The 10,509-nt window shown below is 36.2% G+C and overlaps 1 protein-coding gene and 1 long non-coding RNA gene across 2 annotated transcripts in view; one reads left to right on the top strand and one right to left on the bottom strand.

Moving 5' to 3' along the window:
* Positions 1 to 10,509, top strand: part of TRPC4 (transient receptor potential cation channel subfamily C member 4) — a 163,464-nt gene that overhangs the window by 19,224 nt on the left and 133,731 nt on the right. The window lies entirely within an intron of this gene.
* LOC311445607 overlaps positions 1 to 10,509 on the bottom strand; it is a 46,074-nt gene that overhangs the window by 9,820 nt on the left and 25,745 nt on the right. The window contains exon 2 of the long non-coding RNA XR_014698537.1: positions 802 to 872. This is a non-coding gene — a long non-coding RNA (uncharacterized lncRNA). The remainder of the gene's footprint in view (positions 1 to 801; positions 873 to 10,509) is intronic.

Here is a 10,509-nt window from a genome sequence, read left to right as displayed (position 1 = left end):
TTTTGACAGAAAATGGACATATTAATTAGAGAAAATTAATCTTATCTTTCTGGAACCATGACTGCAAATTCTTTGCCTTTCCCCTTGTTATAAAACAAGAGTAACAGAATACTTTTTTTTTTTTTTTTTTTTTTTTTTTTCCTGGAACCAACTTGGCAGAGGTAGCTGAGGCACATGGGAATGTAAGTGGTCATGACTCATTTAAGCTTAGACAAGAAAAGAAGATTTATAAAATATCTGCTATTTTGTTTATGGAAGTCTATTTCAATGCTGGGAGCATAAATTTTATTCTTCTATTTGAAATACAGATCAAATGGCTTTGTAAAATCTGAATCATTATCTTTTGGAAATGCTTGTTAATATCAGCAATTAGGACTTTTAATTCCCATACATTTGTTAAAATTCTGCTTATTACTCACTGCAGCATATGGATCAAATGCAAATTGCATAAAACTTCCATTATTCAGTTGAGCTTTTACTGTTTTTGCACTCTAATGACTCTCCACCCAGCTGATCTTGTAATTCTGAGTTTGTTAAAAACACATAACAGCCAGGCCTGTGAAACTGTAGAATTTAAGAGAATAGGAATTTACTGAGTCACTTAATAATGAAAATAAAAGCAGGGAGACTACCCACTGAGCCATTCAGAAACTGCAGTTCTTTTCTGTCTTTTATGGTCTAATTACATGTATCACAAAGTTACATTCACTCATTGAAATGTAGTTTCAGTACATGTGTTCCTCTTCAAGAAATCCAAGGAAAATAAATTGGAGATCCTTTAATAAAAAGTTAACAGAATACCTCATTTGTCTTTCCAGTTGTCCATTGAGGGGAAAGGAGTCATCATTCAATCTCATTTTTGTCATGTGTACCTGAAAAATTAGAATCGATATTACAGTACTGTTGAGATGCATTCGTAGTCAAGTTCCTACTCAGTTGGCATTGACAGAAACATAACCCAGCCATGAGCTAGAGAAATTTTGATTTTCATCAGGGATATGTCTGAAGATTTTGTGCCTGTCTGAGTGTTGTCTATTCCCTAACACTGTGAGGTGTCGTCTGTGTTTGACAACACAATATATGAACAGCCAAAGTACAGGGAAAGCCGAGTAGGCCAATGCCCCACAGAAAACCTGTGGCTGAGACGTTTCCAAATTGTGAGAAATACCACTGACCTTATAAATGTTTCACTGTCTACCTTCCACATCCTGTCTTATAATCCAGTTTTTAGCCACAGAAAATATAAAGGTAGTATGATTCTATCACATGCATCTATGGCATAGCCTTAGGGATGATAATCCTGTAGTTCAGAAAATCCGTGAAGTCTATAACTCCAGTCACTGCTATATAATCTGAAAAAAAAAAAAAAAAAAAGTAAAAAAAAAAAGTTGACTGTACTTTTCATTTCCTGTTGTGTTGCAGAGTTCTTTTCTCAATGGCTGCATGGCAAAGCTTATTCTGCTTCTGATGTGTTTTGATCTGGGATTCACTTGATTCCAGTAGCACCCCACATCTTGATCTTGTTGACATAGATCATTCTGGTTGATAACATTTCTCCATGCAAAGCTTTGGAACATTTGCATTACTCTTTCATAAAGAAAAAGGTTCAGTCTGCAATGGCTCAGTCCTACTTTTGCTAAAAATCTTGACAGGGTTGCAGAACCATACAGATAAGGTTTAGTCATATTTGACTCAAGAAAAAATGGTGAAAATAAAAATGGAGACATACAGCATCTTTGAGGTCCCTCGGTTTTCCCTGCTGGACAAGAGTAATTAAAAATCCTTACTGTTATATGTGACCAACTTTGATTACTGTACCCAAAGGGATTACTCTTGCCCCATCCCAATGGGTCAGAGGCTGCAGTTACATGTCCACATGTCCAACCAAACCCATGTATTCCCTAAAGACGCATGTGCAAACATATGCACATATAGAAGATATGGCCACACAGATCAACACAGGCAGAACATAACACCTCTACCAGTGCTTATAAACTATATTCACATAAAAGCAGGATTACTGCAGAAGTTCTGGTCCTCCTCCTCATCTCTATGTGGTTCCCTTTGGTTGCTGACCTTAGGCACTCAATGTAGCCAGTAGCTGGCTCCAGATCCCATCTCTCCCTGATGTTGACACCTGCTCCTGAAGTTCATGGTTCCCCTCCAAGTGCTGCTACTCAGACTTCATAACTACCTTGCCTGCTAGTTAGTCTGAAGTTTGCAAGTGTTCACTCACAACCACTCAGAGTAGACAGCACACCCATGCAGAAGGTGGTGAAGAATAGAATTTAATGAGAAGGTGAGGTAGACCACAGCAATCAAGTGCAGGCTTTAGTCAAACAAGTGTGCTGACCAGAAACCTGTCTGAACTTGACCAACCCTTCTTATCCCATTGTCTATTTTCACATATTTATTTCTTCCCAATCCACTGTAATCTCTCTCTTCCCCTCCTTTTGATCCTTCTTCTAAACACACCATAATAAATTTTGTACACGTCTCAACTCCTTGGAGCATTCTGCAATAAGTTTTACACAATCCTAACAATTTCTTCTCCCTGAATCTCACAAGAAGTTCTATGCCTTGTAGGCAATAAACTCCTCTTGTTTGCATGGACTTATAGAGAGAGTTTTCTGCTTTGACTTTTCTGGATGAGTTTCACAGCAGCAGGTCAAATTGCTCAAAAATTTGAGTAAAACCCTCAAATCCCCTTTGAGGGTTTTAGGAAGCAGACAGGTTCAGATGGGTTATTGGGTTTCCTTCACTTGCTATGGTTCCTTTGGCTCTCATGGATCACTGTTTACTGCAATTAGCCTTAAATCAGATGATCTAACACTTAGTATCTTCTTGGTTAAACTCATGAATGAGCCATTATGTTGGTAGTCATCCTAGAGGGTAATTTCACCTTTTTAATTCTCCCTATGAAAACTCTTCAGTTCTCACTGCAATTTGTACCATGTTTGATTAAAATCATCTCAATAAAAGTGTAAAATATGACAGCAAATCATCATTAAGGAAAAGGCAAACTATATGAATGCAAAACAACAAACAAACACTCCCCCAAAAAGCAAGCAAACAAACAAACAAACAAAAAAAAAGTGGCTAGATTTTGTCCTTTTTACTTCAAGCTGATGCCGTTGGTCTTCTGGCAGAATTGTTTATGCGCATTGTAATCCTTTGCTTTCTTCACTGTGTCACAAAGCAAAAGTGCCAATAAAACATAACTGGACCTGTCTCAAGAGCTTTGGGGTAGGCATATAATCACCTCTGTACTGTGGGTCAGCATAGATATGATATTCTTTTCTTTCAGTATACATAATAAGAGACAATATTGTGCTCTTCAGCTTCCTGGACAGAAGACAACAGGTGTGCTATCTAAAGCTCAGCTTCTTTATAGCTTAAGGTGATGTTAAACTCTCTCTGTGCAACTCATGCATTAGAGACTGGTATTTTATAAAATCTTGGTTTACCTAGAAAATTCTATTAGACTCCATATCTTTGCTTTCTCTTCCAGTGAATATAAGTTGCTTGAAGAGAATGTTGTTCCTTCATCGTTTAAAATGTCTGTGATCATTCACCAAAATTCATAATTTCTACTGTGATGAGAGCTACACACTCCATTTAGGGCTCCGCTGAGCCCCAGACTAATCTAAGGCTTGGCCTATTAAATTCATGCTAATAGTTCAAAATCTTTACATTAGATCTTAGTGGCTCTACAATTAAAAGATCTCACTTCTGATTAACCAGTTCATCCCTTCTCTCCCTGATGTCATTGTATTTATCTGCCATGATCCAAAACATACATTACTTACCCTAAAGAATGATATTTCCTAATGATATGATTATTGTCAACAATAACACATTATAAGACAGGAATTGGTCAGTGATTGGCTACATTGTTTTAGGCTTTTTTTTGTTCTTGTTCTGTTTTTGGTTTTTAGTTCTACCAAGATGAATAAAGAAATAGTCATCCAGAATTTTAATTGTGCGTAAAGTAAAAACTAAGCATATGTCCATTTGAAGGCTGCTTGGTATGAGAAGTTTTATACATACACTTTAGAGGTAATTATCAACAGAAATTATTATTTTGTATATAAGAATTAAGATAAATGTTCTATCCTGAGACTCAGAAATGAGTCAGAGAGAAGCAGGAGAAGAGAGAAAGTCCTATGAGCCAGCTCAGATAGACCTCTGTGCTCCATCAGCATTGCTAGAAGCATAGCTAATGAAGGTACAAACCTCAAAGGCAGACATTGGAAATACATTCCTAAGCGAGGCATCTGGATCTTGCAGTTGCCAAGTGTGGTCTGTTTATACTTATCGTAAATGTTAACTAGAAGAGAAAAAGGAGGAAGAAGGCAGGACAAAACAGGAGTCATAGCAATAACAGAACACGGTAGTAAATCATCCTACCTGAAATGGACTGCTTATGTTAAGAGAGATGAGGTCTTACTTCATTCTAATCATCCAGCTATGCATTTACAAGTTGTAGGTAGCTAATAACTACTGCCTTGGGAAAAAAAAAAAAAAAAAAAAAAAAAAAAGAAAAAAAAAAAAAAAGGAAGAAAGAAAATAAAATAAAAAGATCATGTTTTAATAAGGGACATACAATTGCAGATGAGTATTGTTGAACTGCACATTTCACCTATCTGACTGTTAGAAGAAAAAGTACCTAAACGAAAAGTCATGCTTTAGTTTTATCATAGTACTTTTAGTGTACAGTAGGAAAAGTTAAGAACTAAGAGATATATATCAAAAAATATTGTCAGTACTTCCTTCCAAACCAGAGACTGCACTAGACTTTTAGCAGTGAACAGAATAATAAATATTGTAGTATGTAGGTGGGACTACTTCTGCAGGGAAAAAAAAAAAAAAAAAAAAAAGATCTTGAGAGCTTGTGATAGCTAATCTAATGAAATTTTTCCTAAATAATTTCTTAAGGAAAGTGCTGGCCCTTGTATTTGATAGCATCCAAATGATTTTAGAGAAGGGATTAGTTTTGTGTCAAGCTTCCTTTTGTTAACAATTGTAAAGTACTCTTGTAAACATTTGCAAAGTACTCTGTGATATACCAGAATGAAAAACAACCTGTATATACATTATTTTCTAACTATCACGTAGACAGATACAGGATGGATATTTGTGGTCTTATCTAGTATCAGTAGTATCAGTCAAGACTTAGTACTATTTTGATTGCTTTAATAAGAAAAAAATATTTTAATCTGATGAGATTTATTATTTTTTTCCCCAGAAGGTGTTTATTCACTACTATTTTTTTCAAATGACAATTCAGCTCAGTTTCCATGAAAATTTTGTATGACAGGGTTTAAAACTTGTTCTTTATAGACATTCCTGACTACATGGGCTAAGTTTACTTAATCAAGGAACAGAGGCAGTGCTAACTGACCGCAAGAAATACATTTACAATAAGCATGCCTGCTACTCCATCTGTGTTGCTAAAGACAGATTTAAAAAAAAAAAAAAAAACATTTTAAAAATACTCTTAGTTATGGTGATTCTGCACCCTTTCCTTCACTGTACTTAGAATTAGTTTTCTGTTGATGTCACAGCTAATTGGAAATGAATAAATAAATTTAAAAAAAAAATAGAATAAAAGCGAAGAAAATTTTGAAAGTATGTTTTAAAAATGATATATTTAAAGTAATTGCTACCTGTACATATATATCTCAAAAGAAATCTGATAGCAAATGGAGATTTAGAAAATTTCTACTTTTCTCTCATTGTGCAGGCATTCTCTAAAAGGAATTTTAGTATTTTAGTAAATTTAAATTTTTAGTAATTTTAGTAAAAGGAATTTTTTATTTTAAAAGTTTAAATATTTAAAATATTTCTTGGAAATTGGGTAAAAACAGCATTGTTGAGCCAGTCCAGCAGCTTATGTGCAGTTTGGATGCATATACAAGTAGGCTCAGTGGCTTCATCCCAGATTCATTCCAACTTGTGAATGTTGACTTTAGTTTGAGTTTTGAGCCATATCAATTTGTAATTTGTTCATTAAGTTAAATAAGGGCAGTATTAGACACTGTTCCCTTGACAGGAATGACAGTAATAGTTCTTCTGCATGCAGCACTTGTCCTGTGGTAAACCAGTTTCATAATCCTAATTCTGTGAGTCACTGGGCAATGTGACTCACCCAATCTCGCTGATATCTTGAATTCCAGCCCAATGCCTTGCTCACCAGGTAACTGAACACAAGTACAGCTATTCTGATGTCTTTTGTTCCACTTCTAGGAGACCCTCCTAAGCACGTTATATAAGCATGATCAAACTTTTCACTGATGCAAGAAGAGCTGTGACTATATATGAGTGCATATATATAGTCTGTAATATGGAGCTGCATACATGAGTTCTCTTTATTCAGTGTTGCGAAATTTATGTCTTTTTGTATCTTTGAATGGAGGTGAAGGTGGTATGCAGCATTATTCTGGAAATAAAATATTTGCAATTCCTAAGCATGAGTTTAGGGTTTAACTAACACTAAGATAGCACAGTGAACTTTTAATGTCTTAGGGAAGGGAAAAAAAGAAAGTGTGATAAACTGATCTGTAAGCGAAAAATTCAATAATTTTACTGTTGTTGTTAGAGAGGTCAAAGTTAAATGCACTGACTACACATTATATTCCTTTTAATCAGCTACATTGCTTGCATTTTAAATGCAATGGAAATTTTTGCATGCTCAGAAATAAATTCTCCTTTTTTTTTTTTTTTATCACCTGGCATTTATGCTCTGAAAATATCACACACTTTTCTTGAAGTCCAATTATGAAATACAGAAACCCAATCTTGAAATCCAGAAATGTATGGCTTAATTCTGAAATGCATTACCTCAGTTTGACCTAGATCTTTTGTTTTGTTTTGTTTTGTTTTGGTGATGGGTGTTTTCTTGGTGGTGGTGGTGGTGGCGGTGTGGGTTTTTTTGTTTGTTTGTATGTTTTTGCCTTTCAGGATAAAGTGTTCAGGGAGTGATGTAAGTAAATATAGGTTAGCAAAATGATCTAGAATAATGGTCTCCTTAGAATTTTGCTTCATGTAAAGTGGTGTGACTAAAGGGAAGATGCAAAGGTTTGTATAATCCAAATGTTCTGTGTCATTCACAAATACTTGTAATGGCTGTGTAGGGCAAAGCCCATTAAATCCCACTGAGATTTAAGTAGATGCCAAAGTGTTTTCTGAATCAAGGAGCTTCTATCTCTGCTTGGAGGATACTTTTTATTAAAAAAATAAATAAATAAAATAAATACATTTAGCATTTGGGAAAATAGTGGGAAATACATTATGTCCCACATCTAAATTGAAATCCATCATAGTCCATCTGCATCCTGGTCCCACAGTTGCTGATTTCCCATGTGCAGGTTCAATCAGTAGTGAGGCTGAGTGTGTATCCCAGAGGCACACACAACTGTACACAGAGGGCAATAACTGCTAGCCATGCCAACTGTCACAGACAGTGCACAGACTTCAACAGCACTCACACTTAATGCTACCAGAGCTCGCATACACATTGTACAGGTAGTCCAGTCTTGTTCTTCCTTGACAGCTAGTCACTAGTGAGAACACACACCCCATCACTGCCCAGATTCTCAGGCACCCCCACAATCACCCCCACAAGCACGGGTTCTCAGGCGTGCTGTCCAGCCTTGTTTACACATGACCAGCTCCTTTGATTGTCCCCTCCTATTTTATTTTTCATGCTTGTTTCTCTCTGCTCAGCCATGACCCTCACCTTTTCCTCACTCTTTTCTCCTCCAGCCCATAATAAAAAATCACATAGTACCATAAAATATCCCATAATAATGGTTTTAATGTTAGTCTTTTTCTTCTTATGAGTTACAAAGTTGGGGATAACCCTCTTCAGGGTTGACCCTCTTTGACTTTGTGCCTGCGTAATTTTTAATGGCCTATCAGTCAGTGGCTAATGAGTTCTGGTCTTTATTGTCACCTTTGTCACCTGCTTCTCTGTTTTGTTTTCCTGAATGTTTAATTTATCACTTCATGTGTTATTTCTTGTTTCTTTTATACTAAATAATCCCTAAAAGGATAAATTACTGAATCAGACACTCTCACATTCTTCATTTCCTTACAAAAGACAGCATCCTGCTTATGAGAGGAACCAACATAGCTGGAGAAGTCCTGCCTTGTGTACTGCCAGTTTTGGGCTGAGCCAGTATATGGGCTCAGGAGAACAGCAAGGAAGGCTTTATTATTTATCATATTTTCCCAAGTAATAATAACATAAGTGGTAAAAACTCTCTAGCTGTACATCTTGCAGTGAATTTACTTTGAAGTCATTACTGTCATGTTGCTTCAGTATGCTATGATATTTGAATGTCAGTGCCATATGTCACAAAATGTAATTTATTTTAAAAATAATTAAAAGAATAGGAAAAAAGAAAAGTACAGGTTTCTCTTTCAAAGCATCTAACTTGTGCCTGTTCTAATGTCAGTAATTAAAGTGTTCCAATAAATATATTAGGAGTTTCAAAATATTATAGGATCTTGCCTCCATTTCAGCTGCAATCTCTTGGCATTATAATAAATTAAGGAAAACATAGCAGTTTTTATTCAATATTTCTTGATTTGATTTTTCCTGTGATTATTTCTTGATATGTAGTAAAAAATGTGTCATTCTTAATTAATTTTTAGAGTTAAATAATGTTTAACTATGATACTTTTAACAATAATTAGTAGAGAAATCCTTTGCCTTTCACTAACATTTTCCCTGTCAAAAGACTTCTGAATAGACTGAGACTATTTATTATCACTACTTTGATATAGCTGATTTGCAATGTGAATTGTAACCCAGCCTCATGTATCCTTCAGGCAAGGAAAACCAAGGCACAACTGAAGTAAATTTTAACCAAGCAAAGCAAAATCGCACAACCAAACAAAAAAATTCAGCCTTTGGAAGTAATCTTCATACCCAGACTGCCAGTAATACTGTGTGAACACAGTGCAAGCTGTTCAGCATTTTGCAGATAGTAAAACTCATCTGTAAATTAATTTGAGGTGTGTGGCACCTGAGTGCTCCATTGCCTGATGAGGAGAAGTCTCTTGTACAGCAGTAAGGCAAGATTGCTTCTGATGAGGCACAGCTTCTGTGAAGAGTGTGTTATCCCAAGCAACAGGGCTCTGTGCCTTGTGGGCAGAACTGCTTCATTATTCCCATCATAGGAATTTTAAGTTGCTCAAAAAACATGTAAATGTCTGTTATTTGAAGTTGCCATCATATTTGGCAGGGTTTGAGATCTGTTCCATTTTAGTCCTTTTACAGTACATGTTATGGGGTATTAGAGCTTCTGCCAGTGCAACCTTAAAAGATTTGCATAGGACCTTTCCCAGGCAGTCTGATTGCATATCTAGCCCAAATGGAAGAATAGTGAAAACAAATATATATATATACATACATACATACATACATACATATATATACATATAAATTATGGCATTCTGTTACCTCAGTACGAGGCTTAGTATGGTTGAAGCTTATTCTCTTATCCACCTCTGTAGACAAGACACAAAACACCAAAACATCATATAAACTGTAGAGGACAAGATGCCCAGAGAGGAAGACATACACAATTCTTCTGCACAAATCTGCCCAGAAAGTGGAAAAGTAGTGTGACACAAGTTGTGTCTGGCCCAAGGGAGGAAACTGGGTCCTCAGCTCTGTCTTTATCCTTCTGTCCCCATTCTTGTATAACAGGACACAGGAGAAGGTTGCAAATGGGTTGATTCAAGCTCTTTAGAACATATGAGTGGGACAGTCCACCAACAGCAAAATCCCCTCAAAACTAGAGGGCATCCTCCCTGTAGTCCTCAGTAAGTCAGAGGCTACTGGGTCTCATGGCAGTGTGGTACATCACCTCTGAAAACATTTTGCTGTGAGCAACAAAGGACCATTGACAGGTGCGGTGTCAAGAGTTGGACTTGATGATCCTTAAGGGTCCCTTCCAACTCAGGATATTCTATGATTCTATGATTCTATGATCTTCACAGACAGCAGGAATGGTGGCAGGCCAGCATAGTTAAGCACTGTGAGGATCAGTAAACAGCTGAATAAGGCTTTAACTTACATTCTTGGTTCTATGGAGATTCTTTAATGATACTTCTATTGTGCCTGTTATGGTGTGTCCTAGGCTCTTACAAATTCTGTCTCCTTCATGAAGGTCTCTACCTGTGCAAAATATCTACCTCAGGAAATGCATCAGCATTCTGGATTTATTTCAAGCAGTTAAACATGGGCACATGGGACCTCTTCTATTTTTTTTTTCCCCCTCACATTTCTAATTCCATTAAGGTGTAATGGACCTTGCCTTAGGGTGCTTTATGCAGATCACCTGAATTTTTTATGGCTTCCATTTGCATATTTTATATAAAGAACCCTGAATCTCAATGTGGAGTCCCTCCTAAGCAAGCATGCACACACAAATCAGAGGGTTTTATTAGCTAACTTTCATTTATAATGGAATATTTCTACAGAAATATGTACTC

This window comes from Aythya ferina (genome assembly GCF_964211825.1).
Source record: "Aythya ferina genome assembly, chromosome: 1".
Taxonomy (NCBI): Eukaryota; Metazoa; Chordata; class Aves; order Anseriformes; family Anatidae; genus Aythya; species Aythya ferina.
The sequence above is the reverse complement of the archived record's forward strand: the minus strand, read 5'-3'. Positions and strand labels throughout refer to the sequence as shown.